The sequence below is a fragment of the Saimiri boliviensis genome, chromosome X (assembly GCF_048565385.1).
Source record: "Saimiri boliviensis isolate mSaiBol1 chromosome X, mSaiBol1.pri, whole genome shotgun sequence".
NCBI classification, from domain to species: Eukaryota; Metazoa; Chordata; class Mammalia; order Primates; family Cebidae; genus Saimiri; species Saimiri boliviensis.
Genome location: NC_133470.1, coordinates 32,800,200 through 32,805,072, shown reverse-complemented (window position 1 = coordinate 32,805,072; position 4,873 = coordinate 32,800,200).

The window sequence follows — 4,873 nt, the reverse complement described above, 5'->3', positions numbered from 1 at the left end:
TTACCAGAGTCTGGGTAGCGTAGTGGGATGGTGGGGTGGAGTTTGAGGTGGTTACCGTTTACAAAAATGAAAACGTAGTTAGGAAGAATGTATAAGACTTAGTATCTCATAGCACAATGGGGTCACTATACTCAAAAATAATTTAGTTCTATATTGTAAAATAACTAAACAGTATAATTGAATTGTTTATAATACAAAAGACAAATGCCTGAAGGGATAGATACCCCATTTTACTAATGTGATTATTATGCATTACATGCCTGTATCAAAACATCACATTTACCCCAATAAATATATATGCCCATTACATTCCCACAAAAATTAAAATTAAAACTAAAAAAAAAAAAAGTTGTATGTTAATCCAAACAAAATTATGCTAAACTATATTGGGAACTTGGTGATATGGAAAGTGTGTGTATGCGACCAAGAGCTGCTTGATGAAAGTCCACTAAATTGTCATCTTCTAATATAAAAAATAAGGATAACATCAAGACCTCATGACAATGTGGAGCAACTGGATCATTCAGAAATTTCTGGTGGGAATGTAACATAGCCCTCTGGAAAGCAGTTTTACATTTTCTTATTAAACTAAAAATGTAACTACCATACAGTCCACCAATTGCAGTCACACACATTCGTCCTAGAGAAATGCAAACTAAGTTCACACAAAACTGAATATTCATTGCAGCTTTATTCATAAAACCCAAACCTGAAAAGAGTTGAGTGCTCTTCAACAGGAAAATTGTTAAATTGTCATATATCTATACCATGGAACATTACTCAATAATGATGAAAAGGAATTAACTACTGATATACGCAGAAACTTGGATTTATCAATAGTTTAGTGAGAAAAAAAAGCTATTCCCAAAAGGTGATATAATGCGTGATTCCTTTCTGTAATGTTTAAAATGATAGCATTTGAGAAATGGAGGATAAGTCAGTGGTTAAGTATAGGGTGAGGCAGAAGCACACTGAGTATGATTATGAAAGAGCAGGAGGGCTGGGCACAACGGCTCATGTTTGTAATCCTAGCACTTTGGCACTTTGGGAGGCTGAGATGGGCAGATCACTTGAGGTCTGGGGTTCAAGACCAGTCTGGCCAACATGGCAAAACCCTGTCTCTACTAAAAATACAAAAATTAGTCAGGTGTGGTGGCACGTGCCTGTAATCCCAGCTGCTTGGGTGGCTGAGGCAGGAGAATTGCTTCAACCCAGGAGGCAGAGGTTGCAGTGAGCCAATATTGCACCACATTCTCAACCTGGGCAACAGAGTGAGACTCCATTTCAAATTTAAAAAATAAAAATCAAAAAAGAGCTGAGTAAGGTATCTCTGTTTTGTTGGAAGTGTTATCTTGACTTTGGTTGAGGATACATGAACCTTCAAAGGTGACAAAATTGTTTAGAACTAAATACACACATACACAAACATATACATACATGTGTGCTGGTAAAACTGGAAACCTGAATAATATAGGGTATTATATAAATGTTAACAGCCTGGCTATGATATTATATGATAGTTTTGCAAAATGTTACCATTAAGGGAAGCTTGAAAAATTTTACAGAAGATATTTCTGTATTATTCTTTCGAACTGCATGTGAATCCACAATTATATCAATACAAAATTCAAATAAAAATTTAAATAAATTCAAATAAATAAAATTTATGTAGTATCCTCTACTCCTGAGAGTGTTACCATTGGGATATTTGAGAAAAATATACATGAAGTCTAAGAATGTAATAAAATATAAAATCTCATTGTGTTTGTGCACAATATTCCAGATGGTGAGTATACCACTTTGCTCAAAATTCTAAACCATTCCACTTTTGTTGTGGATTCAAAGGGAGATTTATTTCATTTATTTGAATGTAATTCATCCAGACAGTGTGAAGAATATATAAAATCCTGCAGAGACAGCACACCTGGTGAGAATTCGCTCAGTAAATTTGTGCCAGTGAGGCGGATTGATTATCTAGTTTCCCATTTCAAGTGTCCTCCACTATATTTATAAGCAGCTGTAAGTTGTCTGTTGTTTTCTTGTGGAAATGTAAATAGCCAGTTGGTACTTTCTTGGCTGACCTATGTAGCAAGAAAATGTGAAATCAGCAATAAAGGCCTTGATTTATTTTTAGTGGTAACCCTTTCCCATGCCACATAAGGTTTCCGTATCATCAAAAGTGCTAGCAGGCAATTGCAGTTATATTTGACATCCTTGACTGGATTAATTTGTTTAAGTCATTCAAACCTCTCCTTTCCTTGTGGGCCACTTCCATGTCTTTTATGCCAGTGTATCGAATTGTGTTTCCTTATAAGGTAGCCACTAGCCACATGTGGCTATTTAAAACTTAAATCAATTGAAATGAAATGAAATAAAATATGTAGCTCCTATATCACAATAGCCATATTTCCAGTGCTCAGTAACCAGTGAGAAGTGCTCTGGTATTTTATGCTTTCATAATTCTGTTATGAGAATAAACTATTTCCAAAAAATCCCATGACAAAAGAAGGAACTGGTAGTGATATGATCAGTTCATGTTAAATAATGAAAACTCAAGTGTTTTGCCCAGTTACACAATATGCATGACTGGAGTTGAAAGTATAACTTTTATATTAGCTTTTCATTTCATTTAAAAATTATATTTATTAATATAGCACAGCATGAGGTATATGTACCTCTAAAACCATTAGTGTTTGCTGTTAAGATCATGGAGGCCGAGTGGTACTATTATTCTTTTTTACCAACTCTTGAAATATTTGTCATTCTTTCTTTCTTATCTCCTCTTACTTTTAGTCTCAAACCAAGGAACTATGGAGGAAGAGTTACAGAGTCGATCTTTTCAAACTTATTTTTAAAATAAGTAATCTAACAGTATGTTTAAATCTTAAAAATAGCATGTAGATAAGAAAATTGAAAGTCATTGGAAAAGTGGGTTAATTAAATGATATTTAATTTCCAAAGTTGAGAAACATTTTCCCTATTCCTGTGATGTCTTCACATAGGAGTCCTTAATATCAAGGTAAAGTAATAGACTCTGTTCAAACTGCCCAGTTCCTCAATTATTAATTATTCTCTGAAAAGCCTAGAGGGAGGGAGAAAATTTCAAGTTGGAATTTGTGGGTTGAGACTACCTAATATTTCAAATAAACTATTTGTGAGGCATTAATCTTTCTGAAAAATGGAAGAATATTAGAAAGAATAACCTGTTTACTATCAATATATAGAATATTCCCTTGAGGTCTCATATTCATCTGTAATCTAATTCAGAGATTCCTGGCCACTTTTCAATACTTTATTTCAACTTTTTATTTCTCTGGCACCTTGAGATAACTAAATGGTGGGTGTCTGGGAAGTGCCTAGCAGCTGTCATCTTCTCCTTATATTTTGATGTGGGCCTCAAAGAAACAAAATTAAATATTTCCTGCCCCCTTTTGCAAGTATTTTTGTTTCCATCAAGGCTCAACTTCTGATTTTTCTTTTAATAAAATGAGGAGTTACTGACAGTGAGTTTTCTAGATCTAAATTTCACTTTAATTTCTGTGATTCTTTATCTAGGTAACTAAGTTTGTTTTGTGTCTTGAAGCTACACATATAAAAACTGCGAATTAGTTTTTATATTTACTTGTTTAAGAATAAAGTAAGCCGGGCACGATGGCTCACCTATAATGCCAGCACTTTGGGAGGCTGAGGCAGGCAAGTCACCTGAGGTCAGGAATTTCAGACCAGCCTGGCCAACATGGTAAAACCCTGTGTCTCCATAGCTCCTTGGCTAGAGACTAAAAATAAGAGGAGATAAATAAGAAAGAATGATAAATATTTCAACCTCCTCATTTGTATTTTGTAAAAATATAATAATTAGCCAGCCGTGGTGGTGACCACCTGTAATCCCAGCTACTCGAGAGGTTGAGGCAGGAGAATCGCTTGAACTCAGGAGGCAGAGATTGCAGTGAGCCAAGATGGCGCCACTGCGTTCCAGCCTAGGCAACGAGAGCAAAACGCCATCTCAAAAAATAAATAAATAAGTACATACAATACAATTTGCCCTTTCTGGTGTACAGTTTTATGAGTTTTGACAAATGAATACAGTCATGCGACCACCATCACAATCAACATGTCTAGCACTTCTATCACCCCAAAACATTATCTCGTACTCTTCCGTTATCGCCAGCCCTAAACATTGATCTGCTTTCTGCCCCTAAAATTGTTTAATCTTTAAATCTATATAAATGGAATTATGCAGTGTATAGCCTTTTAAGTGGTTTATTGCAGCATAATTCATTTGCAATTCATCCATGTTGTTACATGAATTAGTAGCTCATACCTTTTTATTGCTGAGTGGTATTTCATTACATGGCCTGAAATTAGAGTGCTACCCAGCAGGGCACTGAATATGAAATAGGGAGTGGATGATAAATTCAGCTAATGGTGGAGAAGCCATTGGATGGTGCAAGTCATGAACAGCAGGAATCTTGAGTTAAATGCTGGAAAAACAAACTTTTAAAAATAGCATGTAGATAAGAAAATCAAATCAGTCTTAGAAAAGTGGGTCAATTAAATGATCCACTTTGAGGAAACTTGAGTTATACACTGAAAAAACAAATTTGGTATTACATATCTATAGGATAAGCCAGCAAGGTGTACCTTTTCTTTAGATAAGGAAAGGATACCTGAATTGCTGAGGCTGTGCTGCATTCTGATTGACAATTCAATTGCACCTGAGTACTGGCTGTGTGGCTGTTGTTCCTGCCTTCTCTGTTTATCTTTGAAACAAGTCTTATTACAGTAAGAAAACTGAGCATGTGTCTTGCAACTTGGAAGAGGCTAACATATGTACAGAAAACTATGCTACAAAACAAAACAAAATTATTCTTTC